The sequence below is a fragment of the Nanorana parkeri genome, unplaced genomic scaffold, assembly GCF_000935625.1.
Source record: "Nanorana parkeri isolate BGI_ZX_2015 unplaced genomic scaffold, ASM93562v1 scaffold257, whole genome shotgun sequence".
Classification (NCBI taxonomy): domain Eukaryota; kingdom Metazoa; phylum Chordata; class Amphibia; order Anura; family Dicroglossidae; genus Nanorana; species Nanorana parkeri.
The window spans coordinates 1436901-1448911 of NW_017306525.1; the positions used below are offsets into that span (position 1 = coordinate 1436901).

Here is a 12011-nt window from a genome sequence, read left to right on the forward strand (position 1 = left end):
TACCCGTTTCCCACAGAAAAGAAAACACAGGGAGCCACAAAACCCTTTTGACATCTAAAATGAAGATAACACGGCATATATCGTTTTTTACCTTTATGCTATGTATAGCATGTATATAGGTATATGTGGGCTTAGTAACGCACTGGACTCTGGGCTTACCCGAGACCCCGCAGAGCACACCATAGATCCTGCACAGCCTAAGACTCTCTATGGTGGGCTCTGCAGGGCCTCACGTGGGCTGGTCGCCGGGGTCCCTTTTCCTGTACCTCCTCCTAACTCCTCTTACCTGCTGCTGTGGCCTGGCCTCCTCCACCCCCTCCCGTCACCTCTGCCATGCCGCCCCTGGTACAGCTGATACTCATATAAGAGGCCCCCCAGGCTGCCCAGACCCCGCACATGGGTACTGGCCGTACCCCTCCTGATGGCAGTTTTCTAAGTTTGTGACAATGTTACAATGTGTAACGTAGTCACACATTTCAATGTAATCCCACCCAGTTTTTTGGCAGTGGATTGTGGGACCAACAATAGGTCAAGCATTCCAACGCTTTCCCAGCTGTTTCAGGGCAGATCAGCATCGCAAATCGTATGCTGACCCAGGCCTTGACCATGTCACCGGTCACACATTCCAACCTAGTCACAAACTTTGTTAGAACAGCGGTTCCCCATTATAATCCACTTTCCTAATTAAATGAAATAACAGCACACAGTGTGCAGTTATTCCTGTACCATTCCCCCCCCGCTCCCCTCATTAGGACTCACCTGCCAAGCCTCACAGCCAGCATCCCAGCCAGATGGGGGCAGGGCATGTGACACACACCACACACTTCTCTCCCACCTCCTGTTACTAGGCACGTGGCCGGGAGAGGAGGTGAGTCACAGGGACCCGCCCCCTTGATGAGAAGCCCGTCGGCAGTGCGGGGCCCCGGGAGCCTGCACTGCCACTTATTCCACCAGGGGGGTGCCCAGGACCAGACCTCACTGGGCCCCCCCACAGTCTCAGGCCCCGGCGGCAGTTCCGCCCCTGGACAGTGAGCCACAGCAGAGGGATGAAAGAGCCACATGCGGCTCCGGAGCTGCAGGTTGCTGACCCCTGCTGTAGGCAAATGTATGGGACTGGGGGATTTCTTACAGTATTCTTGGTACAATTATTTGGGGGTAAAGGAGTGTCTACCTTCTGATGTGCGATATGTATGGACCTGCCTATAAGTCCACCTACCATGTCGGGTAAAAATTTCTATACACACGCCTAGGACACTGCCCACGGTTTGGAAGGGATCTTGTAAAGCAGAGTAAGATGATGAATATAGAAAAATCTTCAAGAGTCTCCTACCAAACAGGAAGTTTCTGTAAAGCAAAGACCGGCAAAAGAGGGACCCAGTAATGACATCACTGGTCCAGATATAGATAAAAATTTTTTTATCATACACACACTTTATAAAAGGTACACCTTGCTAGTACTTGGTTGGGCCCCTTTTGTCTTCAGAACTGCTCTAATTCTTCGTGGCATTGATTCAACAAGGTGATGGAAACATTCCTTAGGGAGTTTGGTCCATACTGACATGATTGCATTACACAGTTGTTGCAGATTTGTCGGCTGCATATCCATGATGGGAAGCTCCACCAGCCTGGACCGTTGATACAAGGCAGGATGGATCCGTGCTTCCATGTTGTTTACATCAAATTGCGACCTGTCCAATCGCATGTCGCAGCAGAAATCGACACTCATCAGACCAGGCAACGTTTTTCCAATCTTCTATTTTACAATTTTGGTGAGCTCTTGCAAACTGTAGCCTCAGATTCCTGTTCTTAGCTGACAGGAGTGGCACTCGGTGTGATCTTCTGTGGCAGCAGCCCATCTGCTTCAAGGTTCAGACCTCGGATGTAACAAGTGGTTATTTGAGTTACTGTTGCCTTTCCATCGGCTTGAAACCATCTGGCCATTCTCCTCTGACCTCTGGCATTAACAAGGTATTCTTGCCCAGAGAGCTGCCGCTCACTGGATATTTTCTCTTTTTCAGACCATTCTCTGTAAACCCGAGAGATTCTTGTGTATGAAAATCATAGTAGATCAGCAGTTGCTGTAATACTCAAACCTGCCCATCTGGCACCAACAGCCATGCCACATTCAAAGTCACTTAAAAATCACCTATTTTAAACATTTATTCTTACCCATATTTTTGGTAAAATATAAAATAGGGGTTCACGTCGGGTAAATAGACACAGAACATGTCAAGCCTTAAAATTGCGCACGCATGCAAAATCGCAAAAAACGACCACACCAAAAATTGACCATAGGCGACGCTTTTATTGCTCATCAGTTTAATATTATCAGTGATTAATGACCCTAAAATGATTGCTCTCACTGCAACGTTCGCGGTGATATACAACATGTGCGGCACAATAGGCGCAATTGTCATTTTCACATGTAGGCGCACCTGACGCATGTTTGCATGTGTATGTGGGGGGTGGGTGACTTAAATTTTTTTTTTTATGCTTCTTTAATATTTTTACACTTAACTATTTTGCTATCACATAGGGGGCTAAGAAGCCCACTATGTGATAGCCAATTTACATGATATGTCCTCTTTATGGAGACATTAGGGGTCTCCAAGACCCCTAATGTCACCTAGGGACCCCCAGAGAAGCTCATGAAGCAGAGATCTGCGTCACCAGCTTCTCACCGGCATCTGTAGCTGGGAATGATAGCTGAATGCGGATGTAATATACCTCACTTCCTACATTCGGGGACAGGAGATCAGAGGGAGATTGTGTACCGATCTCTTGTCACAGAGCAGCCGTGCCGGTCCCGGCCGCACAGGGCACAACTGATTTCGGGAACGGCAGTGAGAGTGGCGGTGGCATGGGGGAGTAAAACCGCAGCTAACACAAGCCATCGGGCGTCTCAAGAGACACGCGATCGCTTGAATGTAAACCGCCATCCAAGAAGCTCCCGGCGGGCTGTTTAATTACAACGGCCGGCCGGTAAAGTTACTCATCCGGCTCTGGCGTCCTCTCGTCACATACGAGAGCGCGAGTGGATTTTTCAAGCCCTGTATATACATATACAATATATACACATACACACACACACATACATACATTGTTAATTTAGTGTGCATCGAGAGGAGTGGGAGGGAACAAGGGAAGGTATTTTATGCATACTTTACACAGCTTTAAACTGCATTTCCACATTTGCAGTCAAATTTTAATAACCCCCTACTATATGTCTGTCATTTGTTCCCATTTACACAGCATCTATGTTTATCTTTTTATATTCTAAAAAATATATATTCCATTTAAAAAAAAAAACATTTGTTACCTTTCTAGCTGTTTGTTTGGAGCAGGATTAAATATAGGACACTACAGGCAGCTTCTAGTGGTTGGAATAGATGTCATTGTGCAGATATGTGGACAGACTGAGGTTTTTTAACAGACATGAAGTTTTTTAAAATGTAAAAAACCTAACCATGCAGTGGGGCTACCCCCGCACTGCAAGGGTTAAAGGAGAACTATGAGGCGAGTGCTTTTCACTCACCTCATAGTTCTAGCCGACCTGTGACAATGAGACTGTCAGAGGTCGGCTCAGTAGATCGGGAGGTGAGCGAACACATACCGGCGTTCGCTCACTTCTCGATCCTGTCACGGCTCTCTGCCGTGACAGGGGAGGGGCTGGATTCCCCCCTCCGCCAGCGCTGACTGGCGGAACGGACGGGGGAGGGGCGGGTACAGCTGGCTCTGCCTTTAGATAGGCAGAGCCAGCTGTCACTCACGCAGCTGGGCGGATCCCGGCACAATTGTCAGAATCCGCTTCAGCTGCGGCGTCTGACTATACCGCGATCTACAGCTTGCGGTATACTGAGCCTAGGGTGACGGGAGGACGCTAGTTTGTGTCCTCCCGTTACCCTAAGGAGAACTATGGGGAAAAGTCTTAACCCCATAGTTCTCCTTTAAGCACTCATTTTGTCTATGGGGCTCAAATGACGCAGATATACTCACCTCATCCATAGTCCCATGGCGGTCAGTGCTCACCTCTCTCTTCCCCCGTTTTCTCACATCAGCAAGCCACACTAAATGCATGGGGCTGATGTGCGGTGAGAAAAAACAGTGCAGATGCACTGATGCCAGCACATCACCTTTTTAAAAAAAAACTTTATTGAAATGTCACAAATTACATTTTGTTCAGGTTTACAGCCATAGTGTGATGCGATTTTACTGCGTCGCAGTACTTTTTTTTTTTCAGTGCACACCACAGCAAGGTTGAAAACAAGGCTATTGTCTTGTTAGTGCATTGGGACTGCACTGGAAAAGAAGGCCAGCCCCAAGGAATCTGGTGCGAATCGGCCCTTGTCTCAGGTGGAATAAACAGGATGGATAGTACTACTCTAATTGTAGAAAAAGTGGATAGCGGCACACCGACATATTCCAAAAGCAGATATTTTTGGAAAATGTCAGTGTGCCGCTATGCACTCTTTGAGTAACCAGTGGCGAGCTGTGCGAGCACCTGACTGTGGCGGTCAAGCGTGAACCAACCCGGAGTGATCCGCCCCCTTTCTGGCCACAGCATCCCTGGCTGTCAAGGGTTCTTAGCAACCTGTGATGCTCTGGCCAGCGTACCACCCTGCTGCTGGCAACCAATGGGCAGGAGCTGGACAGTGCAAACAACCCCAAACGTGTGCTGCCAACACCCCCCTCGGCTTCAGGTGGTGAAAGGTGTATGGGAGGCCACTAACTCTAAGTTTAAAGGGCTCCCTAATACATTCCATCAAATTGCACTTACAACAGAAATATGTTCTATGTAATATTTTCCACAAAATCCAAGCTCTAATATCTCTGTCCTTTCTAGTACAATGCCCTGCTAAGGTTGTACCTGCGTTACTGAGTTTACAATAAACATTGCTATAAAAAGGAAGTCTCCAATGGATGCCCTATAACGTCATCATCAACCCTGAGACAAACACCAATGCTCGGCAATAGGCAGCAACATGAAGATATTCAAAAACAAGGTCAAATCAATGCAAAAACGTGTCATCCATACACGGATCGTGAAGAGGAGCTCATGGGCACAAAACCTCTCGGGTAACACAGACACACACACATAGGCGCTACGATCGACTAGCATACAAAAATGATATAATTACAGCAATGTCTGTCACACCCATCTCCTCAGCACAGCCTTCGCATCGAGTCCCTGGTCAGGACGAGCCGCATACAGAACATTGAGGTTAATCAATAGTAGCCGTAGAAATGACATGTTTACCTAACGCTTCCACCAAATGTCTCCGGAACAACCACTGTCTAGGAAATGACAACATGATTCAGCCACTTCCGGTACAGCACTAGAGTCCGCCCGCCCGCCTCACTGTACAATGCTGGGGGCCTCCGCTCTTCTGACATGGTCTGTGTGACAGGAGGGAGGGCGGAGTCCAGTTAACTCCGCCCTGATCAAAGTAATGAGCCCTGACAGAACATGGACGCTGTGAGCGAGTCATGTGACAGTAACACGGTTCATAAGGTGCTGTTCAGTGCCATTCATAGACTCTCATTAGGCTGAGGCCATGTTTATGTAGCCCTGAATATAAAAATATGTCTTCCTTATCCCAATAAACTCCAAATAAGGCCTTAGGCAGGTTAACAGTTTTGAACTCCGTCCCCTTAAAGGCCCATTGACACCTAGGTCTCCTAATACATTGCAATTAGACCCCATTCACACCTAGGTGTTCTGTGAACGCATGGCATACGTGCAAATAAATGCACGCTTTGATGTGCGTTCATTGAACTGGTCAAAAACATTCAACAAACATTCAATGGCACCACTAAACACAGCTGGGAAAAACGTGAGATGCGTGTAGGAGAATTTGCTACATTGCCGCATAGGTCATGCCTGCAGGCACCCACTAAAATCAATGAGGATGCACGGCAAATGCCGGGGAAGAAAATGCATGTGAACACGACGTACATTACCAGCGCACCTAGGTTTGAATGTGGTGCAACGCGTTTATTCATACATTAACGTGCATTGCCTTAAGGAAGTCTGTTCAATTAATGGTCTTGCAATGCACCAAAATGTCCAAGAAAACAGATCTGCACCATTTTCAGCAATACTGCCAGCACACTGTATAGTTCATAAATAAAAATGGCTTTATTTGCGTAAACTAGGCATGTCACGTATTAAATGTAGGCTTTCAGGACCTGCAAAGGATCCGTTCATCATTTAAAGTGACCTTTAATATGTGACATGCCTAGTTTACACTAATAAAGACGTGTCACTTTACCTGATAAAAGGACCCCTTGCAGGTTTCTGGAACATTGCATTTGATATGCGACATGCCAAGATTACGCAAATAAAGGCTGCCTTATTTTTGAACTATACAGCGTGCTGGCAATATATACTCTACTGTTCACGGCAGCGCCATCCATTCTATCTATAGCACCCTATCTCTGGGGGCCTTTTCATTCTAGTCTATGTTCCTTAGAGCGGTGTTGCGCAATACACTGTAAAGGTGCCCATGCACTGTTTTTGAGGAACCTCACGAAATTTGCACAGTGTGTGCCACTGTCCTCACTCTTTCGATCGGCATCCCTCGATCAGCTGATAGAAGTTACGTGAACGCGGGTCAAAGCATGCATTTTTGTGTGTGTTTGCTGCATGTTCACCGAACGCCTAGGTGGGAATGGGGACTTGCCTGGTTTTTAGTGCGTCGGGATGTCATTCAAAATGAATGGCCCAGCAATGTCCTGATGCACCTAACATCCATTAACGTGTTTTGGGGGGACTTGTGTTATCACACTACAGCGCTTTGCATGCCCTTTGATGAACGTGTCTTTGGAGCTGCCCAAGGATGTTACTGGGGGAGTACTGAGTACTCATCTTCCACGGTAGGAGAAGCCTAGGGCTCAGTCTGAAAAGACTCAATCATTACCAGAGGCCAAGAAGAGTTTATTTCCTTTTGCCTAGGCCTCAGTTTCCAAAGTCAAGCCCAAGTTTGGTCCCCAGTCCGTCCGTCCCTGTGGCAGAACAGTTCCAGGGGTTTAACTCCAACCTGTTTACAGTTCCCAAAGCAAAATGTAATTATTGGACTTCTCAGTTCTCAGGAGGATTCTACTCTCTAATCCCTCAAATAGCAGCCAGCTGTGGGCAGAAGAGAGCTGCCCACTGGGAACAGATCTGCTTCTCAGTATGAGTGCTTGCTCGGAAGTGAGGTGGACTGCCTTCCTTCCTGTCTTCCCTTGTCATGTGACATATCACATAAGCAAAGGATGGACACTGGCACTCCAAAGCAAATCCAGTACGTCTATTTATTCACGTACTTGTTCAAATGCAAAACACAAGATACCTTGTGTTTTGCATTTGCAACAAGTACGTGAATAAAAAGACGTACTGGATTTGCTTTGGAGTGCCGGTGTCCATCCTTTACTTATACTTTGACGGAAGCCACCAGATGACACCTGCTGCACCCACTTGTTAGCTCATGGAGCAGCGGTTCTTAGTGCGATGGGTACACGGACTATATCACATAAGCAGTGACGGGAAGAAGAAGCTGCCTTCATTCCTAGGTGGGCACTGAACTGAGAAGCCCTAAACTGTGAGTACACAGAGGGTTGGGGAACAACTCGGTGGCAGAGTTTCCCTCTCCCTCTCGAAGCCCCAAAGAGCGCCGCAGCCACCCTACCTTTCAGCTTCCCTCGCTTCCTTAGAGCCACACAGGGTCCCTGAGTTATATACACCCCACGGGGCCCCCACAGCCTCCTGGCTCCTTCCTGTAATCCCACTGACTCAAATTTCAAATTAGTCCTCCCTAGACTAACACCACTGATGCAGACGTATTTTTTCCTCCAATGCAGTGTAATTTTTTTTTCTCCCAATGATACCAGCACAGCTGTATTTTTCACTCCCACTGACAATGGCACACTTGCATTTTTTCCTTGCATTGACACCTCTGACGCAGGAGAATTCGTTACTTCCAGTGACACCACCGACACAGGGACATATTTTCCTCACAATGAAGCAGGGGCATTTATTCCTTCACCTCTATTAGCCTCCTATTTTACTGAATGGCATAATGTACACTGATATACAACTCATACATTACATACGTTTTGCCACAGTGCTGTTACTCCACCTTCTTCTTCATCTAGCTGAGGGTGCTGTTTGGCATCTTCACACTGGGTAAACGTGGGTAGACGTTTACTGGGTAACTACAGGGCAGCCAGCCTTACATCAATAAAATGCAAAAGTAAGTCAGGTACTATATTCCAAAATTTGCTTGTGATAACGGTATCATAAGTCATAACCAGCATGGATTTATGAAGGACTGTTCTTGTCACACAAACCTTTTGACATCCTATGAGGAGGTGAGTTATACATATTTATACTGTATGTGTACAGAGGAATCGCAGTAGATGTAGTTTATCTGGATTTTACCAAGGTGTTCGATACAGTACCCCACAAACGGTTAATTTACAAACTAAGGTCTATTGGCGTTGAAGAAACTGTATGCACATTGGTAGAAAACTGTTTGCAGGAACATATCCAAAGGGTAGGGATAAACGTCTCATAATCTAATTGGTCCAAAATGGTGAGTGGAGTGCCCCAGGGTTCACTCCTGAGAACAATTCTGTTTATTCAATTCAGAAATGATTTAGAGGTTGTTTGCTGATGATACGAAGTTAAGTAGGGCAATAAATTCACAACAAGACATAGAACGACTGCAGCAAGACCTTGATAAAATTGATGAGTGGACAGCAACATGGCAGATAAGTTTCAGTCTAGAAAAATTTAAAGTTATGCACTTGGGAGGTAAGACATAATACAAAATACACTTTGGGAGGGGTTCCGCTGGGGAAATCAGTAATGGAGAAAGATGTATGGGTATTTATTGAACACAGACACAGCAAAATCATGCAATGCAAATCTCAGACTACACAGGTTTTTTTTTTTTTACTGTGGTAATAACATTCCACAGTTAGCTGTATCAGCAGACAGCACTGACAGCTTCAGAAAACATTTGGATGAGTTCCTCAGTTTACAAAATATACAGGGTTATGGAATTTGCTAGCAATAGACACACATATACCCTCTCTATATAGGTTGAACTAGATAGACCTGTGTCTTTTTTCAACCTTACTTACTATGTAACTATGGATGATCTTGTTCCGGCACTGCCTGGCACTGGTGGCAGTCACATTTTCCCAGTTCCACTCCAGACTCCTATAACCAACATTCTGTCATCATGGGACAAGTCAGTCAAGACCTTGGGCAGACCAATTCATTGGGCACTGAAGACCAGGTTATCCCTGGCTCGGTGGCTTGGGAATCCTTCTCGGGAGTCGGGGACATCACTTCCTTCCAGAACTTCATAATGGATGCCAGCCTGTCAGGCTAGGGAGGAGTCCTAGGCACCCTGTCGGTGAAGGGAACTGGGAGGAATCTAGTCTTCCAATCAACATTCTGGAACTTCAGACAATTTGGTTGTTCCTACAGTGCTGGAGGATAACCCATTCTAGATTCAATCAGAAAACCATCAACCATTAGGCATTAACCAGAAGTCTTGCCACTGCAGATCTTCTCCTTGGCGGAACGTAATGTTCCAGCTTTGTCCACCAATCCAGAGACCACATTTCTTAATTAGAACTTTTGTGCAGAGTGTCTTACAAGAGGCTCCCCCTGTACGTTGTTTCCCCCATGGCTCCACTGGATCTCAATTTTGGCTCTTCAAAGGGCATCCAATCAAAGATTTTCCCCTCTTCACTCTCATGCAAACGGTTGTGTTTCCTGTTGCCATCACCTCGACAAGGCGAGTATCTAAACTGATAGCAATTTCCTGTGAAGAAACTTTTCTGATCTTGCACAGTACTGAGGTTGTGTTGATGCCCAAAAAATTCTTCCTTCCTAAGGTAGTTTCAGCCTGTCACCTCAACTAGGACATTGTTCTTCTGTCCTTTTGTCCAATCATAGTTCATCAGAAGGAGATCTCCCTGCATTGCTTAAATGAAGTTTGTGCTGTGTGTGCTATCTCACAGCCACTGCTTCCATTTGAAAGAGTCTCCGCTCTTGTAAAGGGGAACTTGATTCTTGTTCCACCATTTATGACTTACACAAACCATCACCACCCTTTTCTGTCAAGGCGCAGTTTACTAGATCCGTGAGTACTTTTTGGGCTTTTTGGCATCAAGCATCTATTTCTCACATTTGTAAGGCTGCCACCTGGTCTACTGTTCACAAGTTCTATCAGGTGGATGTTAAGGCCTCTTCTGATGCCAGCTTTTGGCGTAAGGTCCTTCAGATGGCTTTCTGAGCTCCATACAGTCCCCAGTTCTGTTGTATGTTGTGGACCTTGCAATGAATTGTTGCTGTTGCCCACCCCTTAGTTGGCACTCCTTTGCCACAAAACTGAGGCATGCTGTGAATACGAGGGGGTTATACTGGGCTGGGCACAATTTTTTTTTGTTTGCCACTATCCTGAGGGCAGCAGTCTAACTTCACAGTCTCTGAATTTCTCTGTCTCTCAGGGAACTCATAAAAAACACATACTTTTTACTGCACAAAACACAACCCCCAAATGAACCATGAAGTGTAAATGACAAATGTGTTTAGCTGATAAATACCAAATATATCTAGTGTCTAAATCACATACATTTACAAACAGGGGGAAATACAATACTCAAAATTGTAAATAGGTGACATAATATAAACCTATAGGCCAGAATCACATACCAGTAGAGTGTTACTGCATGCATGTAAATATGAGTTGCGGTAAGGCTGCTCATTGCCCTCCATCCAACCCAAGAAAAATGGTTCCCAGTCCTCCCCTGGCTTTCACCATCCTCTGGCTTCCATCATTGCCCTGAGCAATGCCATGAAGCCATTGGTGAAGTGCAGGCATGTAGAGAGGAAATGGCCGGCACAAAGGCTGTAGTTGATCAGAAGCGCTGAGATTTAACAAAGGATGAAAAAAAGATGAAAACAAGCATTTAAAAAAATAAAAATAAAATCCAACTGTTTTTGAATCACACTTGTTTAGCAAATGAATTGTCCCTTAGTTTAGGTATATATCTGTTTTAGATGTGTAAAATTTGTAACGTTTTCCCAGTTTGCAGTTCCACCAGCATGGATCAAAATATCTAATAGTTTGAGGAAATGAAGACAGTTAGCAAATATAAACTAGATCACTTCGATTTCTTTTTAATTTCTTTATTTCATATATTTGTCAAGAGTGGTGGTGGTATAACTGTAATACACAGGCTTAAATCTCCACAAAGAATAGATCGTTTAGTTTTTGGAAAAAATGCCATCATATGATATCATATCATTCTAGGCGACAACCTTTACCACATGATTGTATTGATTTTCCACAAAATAAGCCAGCCCCTGATGGCTCCCGCTTCTGAATATTTTGTAGAATGATCTTCTGTGTGGAAGATTGTGCATGACCAGCCCACTAGTATGTGAAGTCCGTAGATCATTTAACACCCTAATACCAGGTGTAGATGTATAGTATATGTAAGAAACACTGCATGCATTTTAATTCAGCTTTGAAGCACTCTTGGATATTAGATAAATATTTCCTATGCCTTTCTGTCCATGCACAGAATACTGAGAGAAGTACACTAAAGATATTTTCAGGTTTTTTTTAAATAGCTGTGATAAGTACCGTATATTTTTTGTACAATATCAGCATTTCATTCCTTTGAAAATATTACTATGCCCACACAAATGTCAAGGTACATGTTAGCAGGTTGGATCACTCTCTAGATTTTTATATCCTTGGAATTCCACCATCCTCTACCATGGAGATTCACTCCTCTGAGGCTGTAATGTGATTAATGAAATTACCTTGGTATATCTGTGGCAATTAGAGGAAACTGGGTATTTGGGGGTCACTGTTGGAGTCACTAAGAGATGCAAGAAGTCAGAGATGAAATTATCTAATGGCATCTTCCTAGAAGTAACATTTTAATCGTTGATGGATTTATACTTAGTATAGAAAGTTTTTATTTAAAGAAAAATGTTG

The 12011-nt window shown here is 45.0% G+C and overlaps 1 protein-coding gene across 1 annotated transcript in view; it reads right to left on the minus strand.

The window, feature by feature from the left end:
* Positions 1-5330, minus strand: part of ADIPOR1 (adiponectin receptor 1) — a 28195-nt gene extending 22865 nt beyond the window's left edge. Inside the window, exon 1 of the mRNA XM_018556911.1 lies at positions 5258-5330. The gene's annotated coding sequence lies outside the window, so the exon portion shown is untranslated. The remainder of the gene's footprint in view (positions 1-5257) is intronic.
* Between the last annotated feature and the right edge of the window lie 6681 nt (positions 5331-12011).